Source organism: Triturus cristatus, chromosome 4_1, assembly GCF_964204655.1.
Source record: "Triturus cristatus chromosome 4_1, aTriCri1.1, whole genome shotgun sequence".
In the NCBI taxonomy this organism is placed as follows: Eukaryota; Metazoa; Chordata; class Amphibia; order Caudata; family Salamandridae; genus Triturus; species Triturus cristatus.
Window position 1 is genome coordinate 842,269,639 of NC_140585.1, and position 13,601 is coordinate 842,283,239.

The 13,601-nt window shown below is 48.0% G+C and overlaps 1 pseudogene; it reads left to right on the forward strand.

Moving 5' to 3' along the window:
* The first annotated feature begins 656 nt into the window (after positions 1–656).
* The window catches only part of LOC146855644 (uncharacterized), a 56,397-nt pseudogene continuing 43,452 nt past the window's right edge, over positions 657–13,601 (forward strand).

The window sequence follows — 13,601 nt, forward strand, 5'->3', positions numbered from 1 at the left end:
TGCCTGTGCTCTTTAATAAGGATATGACTTCTGAGTGCCCCTCTGGGGGGACAACGGGGGTAGTGTCGCTGCGGGGTGTGGTGGGGGCCCCGGGTGTGGTTGGGACGGGGGCAGGTCAAGTAGGAGGAGGCGCACTGCGGCCGAGGATTGCACAGGGAGGGGTGGATTACCCGCAGTTGCCTGACAGATCGCCTGCAGTATTAGGCGCATGCCCCTTGGTTTCGCAGGGTGAATTCAGCAGCCAGGTTGCGGAGCGGGGTGCTGTCGGTGTGTCAGGGCACAAGCCACGCGTTCTCCCTTTGTCGGGGGTTTCCACACCCAGGGTACAGGATTCCCGGGAGGGACAGTGGGTCTGGGTGGGCAGTGGGGGTGCTCCGGGAGTTGGCAGGAGTGGGTTTTTGGGAGATGGAGGGTTTGCAGTGGGCGAGAAGGAACAACAGGGTTTGAGCGGCTTCCAGGAAGATATGCCGGTTTTAGCCACGCGGTTTGCGGCCGGCCAGCGCTCCAGACGGATGGAGCACACTGCGGCTCTGTCTGGGGGGCCTACTGCGGGAGGGCGATCTGGAGCGGATTTCCTTTCTCAGTTAGGTCACCCCTCCGCTAGCACGGATGCACAGTGGCATTTGGGTTCTGGAAGTGGGTTTTTTTTGGACAAGATGGGGGACAGTGGGGCACCTTCTGGTGTTTTGGGTGCTTTGGGGAGTATGGAGGTGGACAGTGAGGAATTGGAGGATGGCGAATTGAGAGACGGGGATGGTGACGTGGGGAAAAGAGTGGGGAAAGCTGTGAGGGGTCAGAGGGGTTGTTTGGGGCAACCACATGTGCTTAGTTTTTTGCAGACGTCTAGTGCGGACAATGCAAAGGAACAGACTCTGGCAGCTACCAGTCGCAAGCAAGTGGACCGGCCAGGCAGCAATCCTCGATCAGCTCCATTGTCTACAGGTACGACGGGGTGGTGGTCGGTTTGGCAGCCAGGGGGTCAACCGCCAAAAGCAACAAGGTCTATTGGCATTGGGGGGGGGATACTTTGGGGGACAAGGCATCTTCTGAGCAGCGGGGTTCTTCAGGGGGTGAGGGGAGGGGGGGGGGGTTGCCCCCGTCCCTGGGTCACAGCCTCTTGCGGATCAGGGTAAGGGTGCCCCGGAGGCAGTGGAGGAAGACAAAAATATACACAAAAAGTTGCCTTACATGGGGATTGCTATGCCGTTGGGCTCGCATCTATCAGAAAAGACAAAAAGCACGATTTGGCATCATGAGTTTGTGGATGTTTTCAAATTGTTGCACCGTGATATTCAGGCAAAGGAGGGCTCCAAGGAGGAAGAGTGGGAGCTGGCGAGGCGTCCTAGGGTACCTAAGACTATTGAGAACTGGTCTTCTGCGTTCCTGATATATGCCAGCGTATATTGTGAAAAATATCCAGATAGGGCGGTAGCGATTTTCAAATACATGGATATTATTCTGAAGGCTCAGAGTTACTTTGGGGGTTTCGCATGGCTGTCCTATGATGAGGAGTTTAGAGCTCGTCTAAGTGTGTCTCAGGACAGACCTTGGGGCGATGTGGATTCCGAGCTGTGGCTACAATGGATGGCGTCTTCTCAGCCGCCTGCTACTACGCACACGGCTAGTGGTTTACCTATATCTTATCGGCCCTTTCCCGCTCGTCCCGCCCAGCCTGGGGCGGGGTTTGGGGGCAGAGGTCAGTCCCCTATTTTTGGAGCCTGTTGGAATTTCAACAGGGGTTTCTGCAATAGGCAGTTTTGCAGATATAAGCATGAGTGTTCCCAGTGTGGTGGAAGACATCCCCTCACACAATGCTTCGCTGGCCAGCGGTTCGGTGACATGGGCAGGGGGCAGAGGAGAAGAGGCAATGCTTTCCAGTTTGCAGGAAAGGGGTCCTACTCCGGTTAAGTTGGAGATTTTGGGGCAATGGTTGCAGGAGTATCCAGATGTTGAGGCCGCCAGCAGACTTTTTTGGGGTTTCAAGGACGGCTTCAAAATAGGTTACCAGGGGCCGAGACTGGGTAGGTGGTCCGATAATTTGAAGTCCGCTAAGGAGTTGCCACAGGTGGTTCAGCTGAAGTTGCAGGATGAAGTGGAGGCAGGAAGAGTTGCTGGTCCTTTTTTCAGCTGTCCTATGCCCAATTTGATTGTCTCTCCACTGGGGGTGGTCCCCAAAAAGAAAGCAGGGGAGTTTCGTATGATACACCACCTGTCATGGCCTGAGGGCTCCTCCATTAATGATTTCATATCGCCCGACGATGCATGTGTGTCCTACGCTTCCGTGGATGATGCCCTGCGTTTGGTTAGATCGGCAGGGAGGGAGGCTCAATTGGCCAAGAGTGATATCCAATCTGCTTTTAGGCTGTTACCCATTCATCCTTCTGACTTTGAACTTTTGGGAATGCAGATGCAGGGGGCTTTTTATGTAGATCGGATGCTTCCTATGGGCTGCTCTATCTCTTGTGCCCTCTTTGAACTGTTCAGCACGTTTTTGCAGTGGCGTTTCACTCAGGTTACTGGTCATGCCCTCATTTGTCATTATTTGGATGATTTTCTTTTCATTGGCGTTCAGGGCACAGGTCAGTGCCAGGAGGCGTTGCTGTCTTTTCAGAAATTGGCGCAAGAGCTGGGTGTACCATTGGCCCCGGATAAGACAGAGGGTCCGAGTACGACGATGGTGTTTTTGGGTATTGAAATAGACACCGTTGCTATGGTAGCGAGGTTGCCAGCTGTGAAAGTTCAGGAAATCACTGCGTTTTTGTCCTCTGTGATTGAAGAGCGCAAGTTGGAGCTCAGGAAGGTGCAGAAGCTTTTGGGCTATCTTAACTTTGCATGCAGGGTGGTCCGTGCTGGGAGAACGTTTTGCAGGAGATTGGGAATGGCCATGTCGGGCTTTTCTTCCTCACCACAGAGTGCGTATTTCAGCGGCTACACGGGCTGATTTGGCTATATGGTTGACTTTTCTAGCAGATTTTAATGGGGTGACTTTGTTTTTTGCGGACGAAGACATGATTTGGCAAGTGCAGATCTACTCGGATGCATCTGGTGCGCACGGCTTTGGCGTCTTTTGGGAAGGCCGTTGGTGCGCGGAGAGTTGGCCACGTCATTGGATGTTGCAAGGTCGCAGTATCGCTTTTCTAGAGTTTTTTCCACTTTTGGTTGCCCTGTATGTTTGGGGCGATGAGTTTCAGAATCGTTCAGTGCTTTTCCACGTTGACAATTTAACGGTGGTACAGTTGATTAACAAACAGAAAGCCAGGGATTTGAGAGTCTTACGCTTACTGCGCGCTTTTATGCTAAAATGTTTACAGCTCAATGTTGTGTTTAAGGCGCGTCATATTCCGGGAGTGCATAACAGTATAGCTGACTCTCTGTCTCGTTTACAGTGGGTGAGATTTCGCAGGCTGGCCCCTGGGGCGGAACACACCAAGACTCCAATCCCGCAGTGTGTCTGGGAGTGGGGGGATTGAGACTTGTCGCTTTCGTGGAGAACTCCATAGCGGCTTCTACAAGACGGAGCTATCAGCAAGCGTGGAGAGAGTTCTTGAGCTATGGTAAACTGTGTGCCGAGAATAGGGGGAGTTTGACCGATGCTCATCTGGTACTAGGTTTTGTGTTACACTTGATTGACAAAGGTCTCACACATACTACTATTTCTGGCAAGTTGGCGGGGATTTCCTTTTACGGGCAGTTGTGGTGGGGGAGGGATCTGGTACAGGGGGTTTTGGTGAAGAGGGTCCTCAAGGGTTTAAGCAGGGTGCAGGCAGGGCCGCAACAGTTACGCAGGGCGGTGACTTATGATTTGCTGCGAAGAATGCTGCGGCAGCTACCTTTGGTATGTTATGATGAGTCTGAGTGCAGGCTGTTTAGATTATGTTTCCTATGGTTGTTTTTTGGGGCTTTCAGAGCTTCGGAACTGCTTGGGCTGCGACATAGGCCAGGTATCCGCAGTGATGAGGTATTTCTCGAGGGGCACAGGTTGAGCCTTTGGTTGAGAATTTCAAAGACGGATCAGCTGGGCAGGGGTAAATGGGTTTTCTTAAACAGAAGTGAGGATGGTTTCTGCTGTCCTGTAGGGGAATGGGAAAGTTTCAAGGCTTCTAGTGGTTTTGCTCTGGGACTTGTATTTTGCCACGCCTCGGGGCAACCTATTTCCGTAGCCCAGTTGCTGGCGGTGATGAGAAAGGTACTTCTTATTTTGGGGGAAAACCCTTTATGTTTTGGAACACACTCTTTTCGGATCGGGGCAGCCACAGAGGCGGCCAGGTTGGGGTGGTCCTGGGCAGACATACGCCGTATTGGGAGATGGAAGTCCAAATGTTGTGAGAAATATGTTCGGAAAGTCTCTGCATAGCTCCTCGTTTTCTTTGGTTAATCATTGTTTTTCTATCTAGGTACGGCGCCGGGGCCCGTAAGTTCGAAAAAATCAACATGGATAGTAGGACACTCCTTCGTTAAATGGGCTGCATGCAGTCTATGCCGAACAACAGATGTGTGGGCGTTCCCTTGGACTGCGCAGTGCCAGCCACGAGGTGGTATGGAAAGGCAAAGGGGGAATGCGTTGGGAGGGTTTGTTTCCGGTGCTGGCCACGATGTGCTCTGGAAAGGGACCGCCGCATTTGCTAATTATTCATTTGGGTGAAAATGACCTGGTTGATTTGTCAGGGCTGTCGCTAATAAAGTTGATGAAACATGATCTGGAGGTCCTCCAGGCTACCTGGGAGAGCACCCAGTTGATCTGGACAGAGTTCATTACGAGGTTGCACTGGAGAGGAGCACGTCATCATGCAGCTATGGAAAAAGCGAGACGGAAGGTTAACCGTACTATGAGACATTTTTGTGAGGGTCATGGGGTGCGGGTCCTCGCTCATCCCAACATAAAATGCACCGAAGGGTATCTGTTTCGTGAAGGTGGGGTACATTTATCTACAATGGGGCAAGCATATTACCTGCTGGAGTTACGGGATTTGATTGCGCAAATTTGGAAGGAACAGATATGGTGCTCTTGAAAAGGGGTTTGTTGCATTACCACCAAGTTTCTGGGTGGGGCAGGAAAACTCTGTTGGTTTTCCTGGGTGGCGGGGTTTTGCTGGGGGGGTGGGCAGCCTTGAGCGAGTTAGCCTATCCTCCAACGGGGGAGGGGGGGAGCAGTCACGTGAACAGGAAATGAGAAGTAGGGGAAAATGCACACAGGGGTCAGTATTCTGTTTAGGGGTGGGGTTTTACATTGGGGGTAGGTTTTGGGGAGATTTGAAGACAAACTTTGGAAAGTTATTTCATTGCAGAAAATTATGATTTGGCACCTGTCTTAATAAAGTGGCCTTTTTTGCTAACAAGTGGTGGTTGGTGATTTATTGTGCGAGGGGTGACCCAGGGGGTGCAGGGCGCGAGCCAGGTCTCCCCCTGGGTGGCTTCGCACAATGGAGCGGCCACCCTGGTGTAGGTTAGGGGTTTTAATTAGGTGGGCGCGCGGGGAAGGTGATAAGTAGCGGGAGGCAAGGGCGGGAAAATCACTGGGCCCTCGGGAGCGGGGAGGAGGGGCTGGTTTGCACTTTTTGTCCCACCCACCCACCCTCTTTTCATAGCCATTGTTTTCTTCCCCCTTTTTTCTTGGTGTTGGCGATAAGCTGATGTTCTTTTTCCTTTTGCCACGATAAGACAGGTTTTTCTTTTGTTTTGTTTTTCAGGCCTGATAGTGTCCTGGGTAGGCGGGGTTTTGCTGGGGGGGTGGGCAGCCTTGAGCGGGTTAGCCTATCCTCCAACGGGGGAGGGGGGAGCAGTCACGTGAACAGGAAATGAGAAGTAGGGGAAAATGCACACAGGGGTCAGTATTCTGTTTAGGGGTGGGGTTTTACATTGGGGGTAGGTTTTGGGGAGATTTGAAGACAAACTTTGGAAAGTTATTTCATTGCAGAAAATTATGATTTGGCACCTGTCTTAATAAAGTGGCCTTTTTTGCTAACAAGTAAGTGGTGGTTGGTGATTTATTGTGCAAGCACTTTTTCAGCCTTCAAGCCTACTCTCTGCTCTTTTTTTCCCTAGTTGCTGGTAGTTTGTTGTGATTTAACCGTAATGAGGTACCACTCGTAAATTACATTCACAGAACAAATAAAAGCAAAAGTCACGCCCACTCGTCTTTAAATTGATGAGAAAACGGGCGGTTTGCGCAGTTTCGGTGGTCTCTGTGGAATTAGCGAAAGCAACCGCTACAAAAGAGCGCCTGTGTTTAAAGGGACGGAACAGGGCGGAGCAGCTGGTTACATGTTAGGCTCTTGACTCGTGCAATTAAGGTACGTGTAGAATAAAAGTTAAAACAAAAACATAAAAGAAATAACTGGTGAGACACACAAACCTGCACCCACTAAGATTACGAGGACAAACCCCATTTCCTGTTTCACATCCGAGCACTGCGTTCAGAGTTGTTAACCGTAGATAGAGCTAGACGTATTGAGTGAGCTCATCACACCTGAAACGCAACAACACAGGGTGACTGGCTTCGAAGAGTAAGCGGGGGTCGGAGGTGCACTGCGCATGCACATTCAATATCCAAATGATTCATAGAGAAGGATCCACGTTCTAGTTTCCAAAAACACGGAAATACAAAAAAAAAACGTTTGTTAAGGGAATCAAAGCGAGGATTCCAACTTTGACATGCAGGCAGCAGCAATGCCGCTCTTGTTTATAGCTGAAAAAAGACCAGCAGGCGTTTTGACTTTCTTCCCAAAAATATAACAAAAGCGCCCAGTTTTGGCTGCGGCAGATCCAATGATGCAGAGCAGGAGGAAATGTACCTCTAAGATGTGTGTCTTGCAGCAAAGCCGTCCTCCCGTGCCCTGCTTTTCATTGTGCACCTCGCAGGTGTGTTCAACCAGTTCTTTCAGATTTCAAATGGGGCCGTTTCCTGGAGTACCGTACGGTTGCCTGGATACCAGTGAACCCTTAAAGGAAATTGGTAGCAACCAAAGTTTACTGGTAAAATGACAGATGGCTGCACTGTTGCTCCAGATACCCTGAGGTCGAGGCGGGGCTGACAGGGAGGGTTATGGGTGGGACACGGGTGGTAGCTTCCTTCTCTTTCTCAGTTTTGCTTATTTAAAAGCAATTAATACACAAAACGCATGAATAGCTGGCATTTAGACTCTTCTATTTACATTAACAATGTCTATGATTAAAAAACGGTTGCTCAGCTTCTGACTAGACATGTGTTGTATTTTATTTGACGAGTCTTCGAACCGAAATGAAAAGCACAACAAGTTCCAAAGTGACCCCATGTGTTGTGTTCAGGAGCAGTTTTTTCCAGCCCTGATTTTTTTAACCTAAAGCACACTGCATGCTGGGACTTGCAGGCTCGTGTATATTTTCAGGCTGGTTATTTCCAGTGCATTCCTGTTCTAAAGAAAGAGTAAGAGGGCAGACAAACAATATTGCATTGTCAAAGTTTGTTTTCCTCCAAAACGTCGTGGTTTTCTTACAAAAAACACAATCTGTGGATTTTCGAAAGTTTGTGGTTTAAAAAAATATATATGCTGCTTAAATAGGTGTTCAGATGATAAACAATGTTTAGCAGAATAATGATCCCATCAAAGGTTTTTGGGGGAAAGTCTTGCAAAACATTTTTTACAGTCAAACTTCTTATACAAGTGGATTTGGGTTTTTCACAATCGGTACAAGGTGCAAAGATTTCCAAATGTGCATAACTCTGAGGGCAAAGGTTTGAAAGTGTTCCCACCCCCATTGACAACGGGGGAAATTTACAAGCCCCTTGCAACACTTTTACGCCGCCGTAGCGTCAATTTTGTGACGCATCGGCATCGTAAACAATGCGCCACGTTGTGACACATTTACAGCGTGACGCATCTAGGGAGATGCATCACGTTGTAAAGCCCTGCGCTACATTATACCTGAGTCAGGTATAATGTATGCAGGGTGGGCGTTCCTACTACAAGTTTTCACTGCGTCACTTCTACGACGCCACTGTGTCAAAACCTTACTCCTCCTTGAAGCAGGCGTAAGGAGTGACGCAGCACATTAGGAATAGGCATTCCTTAGCATTGCTGGAGTTGCGTCGTGCTTGCGACACGACTCCAGCAATGCGCTGCCTTTACGCCAACAGATGCGTCACGCATCTGTCAATCCTTGTTCCACGGTGTGCCGCATTGTAAATGCAATGCATCCATGATGGCGCAAGGGTTTTTTTATGTGACGCAATTGAACTGACGCATCTCTGCTAATATGCAGAGATGAGTCAGTTCTTGTAAATCTGCCCCAACGGTTTTGTGACCTCAGTGCAGTGGTCGAAGTGGGCGGGATCTGAGTGGCACGTTAGTCCATACTTTTATAATTTAAGAAAAACAGTTCCCCTATGTCTTGTGAAAAAGAGAACCATTCCTGGACTGTTAATTCTGAGAGTTGAAATGCTTCAGTTGAAGTGTAAGGCAGGGAGGCTCCTGTGCTTTGAAATTGAGGGAGGGCCTGACAGCTAAATGAACCTTCTTGCCATAGTGCCTGCTTGCCTGAAAGAAATGTAAATGTACAGAACTGCTTAATCTGCAAATGTAAAGGGTGCTTGGAAGTCGATATTGGCTTTAATCGATGGAGGCGCTTGAAACTTCCTGATAAGACAGATTTATTCTTTTTGAGTGGTATTGAAAGGAAGTTACCAGCTGAGCTGCGAAGGTTGAGCTATTAGTGGATAGGTATAAAAAATAATTGCACTACGTACAGTCTGGGTATTACTAAAATCTATATTTTGGAAGCACTTTTTTTATCTTAAACATTTTTGCACATTTTGTAGTAGCCTATCTTAAACTGTGTGTAATGCGAGTTTAAATAATGACTTACATATTCACAGTGCTTTCTGTCACAGATTGGGACCTCATAGAACTAAACATACACAAGTCATTACCAATCTTCAGTTCTGTGGGTATCTGGTTACAGACACAGACCTCTGTAGTGAGGCGCCGATCTTTGAGAATCCTGCCAGCATACTTACCTGTCCATTGCCGTGTGGGGAATGGCCAGCAAGGGGTCCAGCAGTCATCTTCCTGCTATTAGCGGGTCCGCCGTGAGGGGAACGGCCAGCGTGGACTACAACTTCCAGCAGCCCTACGCTCACCCCAGGCGCTTGCCTTTGATGTCAGCAGGCAGCGCCGGGGAAGCATAAAAACGCTCCTGGTGCCCCGCAGCGCGGGACGCGCCGATCTTTGAGAATCCTGCCAGCATACTTACCTGTCCATTGCCGTGAGGGGAACGGCCAGCAAGGGGTCCAGCAGTCATCTTCCCGCTATTAGCGGGTCCGCCGTGAGGGGAACGGCCAGCGTGGACTACAGCTTCCAGCAGGCCTACGCTCACCCCAGGCGCTTGCCTTTGATGTCAGCAGGCAGCGCCGGGGGAGCATAAAAACACTCCTGGTGCCCCGCAGCGCGGGACGCGCGCGGGCGGCGCCCGGGCCTAACCCGGGCCAAGGGCGGGCCCGTCCTTGCCCGTCATCGCCAGGAGGAGACAGGGCAGGGCCCCCCCTCTTTCATTTCATGTTTAGTACATGCGAATACGGAGCATCACAAGTTTAATAAGGTACTGTCCTGATAAGTGACAAATGGCATTTAATTCCTGCATTTTTTGTAGTGTGGTAATAATTATTTTTGTAGCTTAAAAACTGGCATAGATTGACTTTTAAATTTTGATGTTTTTTTTTTTGTGTAGATTTTTTCCTTTTTATTTCTCTGTTAAGAGATGGGGAAAAGAAAGATAATGGGGGGTGAGGGGGGTAGAATTCGAAAGGGGAAAAAGGCCAGGAAGACACCCAAAAATGCAGCAAGTAACGGTGTCTTAGATTGTATGGATACATTGATAGAGGAATGTGAGGACCTATTGGTGAGTGCGCCAAAAAAGCTCATGAGGGACAGTCCCCTGACAGGTATGGACCCCCCCATTAGAAAGAGCCTAGCTAGCTGCCCTGTGATTCCTAACATGTTTCTTAAGCCTAAAAAGGGTCCTAAGGTGAGCAAGGGTATGAGTCACACAAGCCCAATAGGGGCATTAAATTCTAGCGACACTATCATAAATACATTGGAAATTGATAGTACTCAGCCTACATTAATTGATCCTATTATTATTTGTACTAACAGATTTGATATTTTGTCTGATTCCCAGGAGGTGGGCAGCGCTCAAAGTATAGTAGGGCTAGTGTCTGTAAATAAAGATCAGGCTGGAAATCAGGTAGTGACACATACCTCAGAAACCAATGAGGTAATTTTGGCTGTCCGCTCGTTGCAGACCGAACTGGGGTCCCTAAAAACGATGATGACTGATTTAATTTCTATGGTTAAACTATTGATGCAGGGAAGGCCTGCTAGTATAGATTTCCTAAATCATAGACCAAACATTACTAATATGTCGTCACCAGCCCAGGTAAAGCCATCTACCACACGAGCTGTGGAAATATTGAGTAAAACTGTCCCCCCATGCAGTGTAGCGGTTAAGCAGAGTACCTCCTCTACAACGATCCCTGCTGGAAACACTGTAGCAACTATTATTAGAACTATAAGTAGCCCCATGCCCAATGGTACTATAAGTAAGCAGGGGCAGTCACAGTTGGGTAGGACCCATAATACCAGTATGTCATCCACTAGAAAGAGTCCAAATTATGAAGTGAAGGGGACAGGTACATTCATCAAGTCTGATAACAGAAGAAAACTGTTTATGATAAATGTCCCGAAACTGGGACAGAATAAAGTAGAAAGCCCAGACTCATTGACTAACAAGGTGATACATTGGATGCGGCATGTAAGGGGTTGTCACTCGGTAATAAGGGAGGATATTCTGAAAGTGAGTAGGCTTATTTCTCCTACTAATCTGCTGGATTGCATTGAGTTAACTATGCAGAGCGAAGCCTTAGTTGAGAATCTCTTGGCCCTTGAATTTAGAACCTGCTCCCCTGACCATTCGACCATCCAGTTTAGGCACTCACTCCGCGTTGTTAATTGTAACGATCTCCATGCACGGCAGGTAACCAGATCAGGAAACTTTACTTCTACATGTAATCACACAGGACAGGCAAATAGAATAGGCAGTTCTTCTCTTGAATGTATTGATTGACTGCCTGAGGTGTTTTTAACATGTGTTGACAGTGGAGTAGACCAATTTTCATCTAGGGAGAGTGACCCCGAATTGCTATGGTCCTGTAGTGCCCAAGGCAGATTGACTGAGGTTGTCCTAAATCCAATTCCAAATGTACTAGTTAGTGTGGCTGGAACAAGGCATGACAATCCTTGTTTAGAGCCTTGCCCGGTCTCCACACCCAACAGTAATGATACTGAAAGGGACACTTTGTTATCATGGAACATTGCAGGAATCAGTTCCAAAATACTATCTCCAGAATGGGTTATCTTTATCGACCTCTTTGATATATGCTGCTTTCAAGAAACATGGATGTTAACTGCGCAACATCGGGTAGGCTTCCTAACCTTTTACGTACCGGCAGTTAAAGGGGCGAAAGGGCGTCCTTCGGGTGGCCTTACCATTTGGGTTCGGCAATCCTTAGGTTTCAACATTAAGGAACTTCCTACTAATAACAATGATATCCAGGCAGTAAGATTAAATTTGGGTTCGCTAGGTAAAGTTGATATTTTCAACATCTATGCAAGGGGAACAAGAGGGGGTAGGTCGCAAACTATTGCAGCCCTAGATGAACTCCTCGATCATTACTTTACAGAAAGTAAAATCATTATAGTAGGTGACTTTAATACAACATTTGAACCACTTGTTGGGGAGGAATGGCCCCTCACTGAAGAGGAAGATGCCGAGTGGGGAGTTCCAAAATTAGAGCTTGCCCCCATTAAGAAATGGACTGAGCTGGTAGTTCAGATAAACTCCGTCTGCTTGGAGAAAGGCGCTCAGGGCACTAAATGGTAGGACCCCTTTAGATAAGTCAGGGCTTAATAAGTTTAATAACGGGTTTTATAAAAGCAGGATAGACTACATACTCGTTAGCCTGAATTTCTGGCATACTGTGGATGATATGGAAGTGAGGGATCGATTGGAAAGTGATCATAATCCTTTGTGTGTTACTCTTAAATGTTGGGCATCGGAACAATTAACTACCAGAGAGCTTAAACTACACTCCCGCGATGTGTTCCCTATGAACAATATGAGAAGATTAAAGTGGTCGAGTGTTGTTGAAGGCCTACAGGCCTTCGGCAAAATAGTAAAGGAAGTTGATCAAGTTCTAGTAATGCTGAATAGCACAAATCCCAATAGTATCAGCCTGGAGAACGTCACTCAGTGCCATTATAATCTTTTCTTACATTTGAGATCATTTTTTTTTTAAATCACACAAGATAAAATTAAAAAACTCGTCAGAATATCTGTCGGTGGTATAATAGTGAATGCCGGCAGACAAGGGTGCTTCTAGGGAAGTCCATTAAAGGAGGGGACATAGCCACAGTATGTGCTGCTAGACAGACCAATAAAAATTCCATGGTTAATGCAATAAAGAGATGGCAGGAGTTGTTAGAAGTCAGTAATAAGAAGGATAGCAAGCACTTCTGGGCCATTATTTTTAAAAAAAAATTATTATTATTATTTTTTTTTAAAAGAAACCTTTATTTGACTTCAAGGAGTTACAGACATGGGCCTACAACCCTTTGGGCCGGCCGCTAATTAGCATGAGACGTATCATTCACCGTTATACAGATTGGTCAATCCGGGGAGCCCGTCAGTCCATCATCGCTCCCAGTGAAGACAGAAGCAATAGTTGAGAGACAATATTAAATACGGTTTCCGTTTTCAATTTAAAACTAAAAAAAAACCATTACACATAAGCAAGGCAATAGGCATTGTAAATGTCAGGACGCGCTCCCCGGGGTAGGGAATCAATGATCAGCGGCAGAGAAGGGAGGGGGGCACGGGAACAGAGGAAAATCAAACTGTAACTCACTCGTAACCTAACAGACGAGGAATGCTCGGCTAGGGGGACAAAGAGGCATCCAATACAACAGCCGGAGGAGGAGCACAGATGTCTCCGCGATAAGCGTTCCACGGACCCCACACCCCAGTCCATTTCCTCGGCTTGCCTCTCGCTACATACACCGTCTTTTCTCTAAACATGCACCAATCCATGTTCTCCTTCCACACCGAGACCGTGGGCGGCCTCTGGGAACCCCATAACTGGGCAATATTACGTTTAGCCACCATATTTCCCAAAGTCGCCCACCGCGTCTGTGCCACATTATAATCGTTTGGCTCCCACACGTTCAGCAGGCATCTCCTAGCTTCTGGAAGCAGAGCAACGTGAGTGACTTCTTCCATTACCGCATGCACCCGACGCCAAAAGAGCGCCACCTCAGGGCATTCCCATATAACGTGAAGAAAAGTACCCAGCGAACCACAGCCACGCTTACACATCCCATCCACGGAGAAACCCATGCGCATCAGGCGGGGACCAGTGACATACACTCTATGGAGTATCTTTAGTTGTATGAACCGAAGGCGGGCCGGAATTGCCACCTCCCGCGGGGAGGCTATTGCCGAAACCCAGTCCTCATCATCTAATTCCAAACCGTCAGCCACCCAGATCTCCCTCAAGCGGGTCAACAGATCCG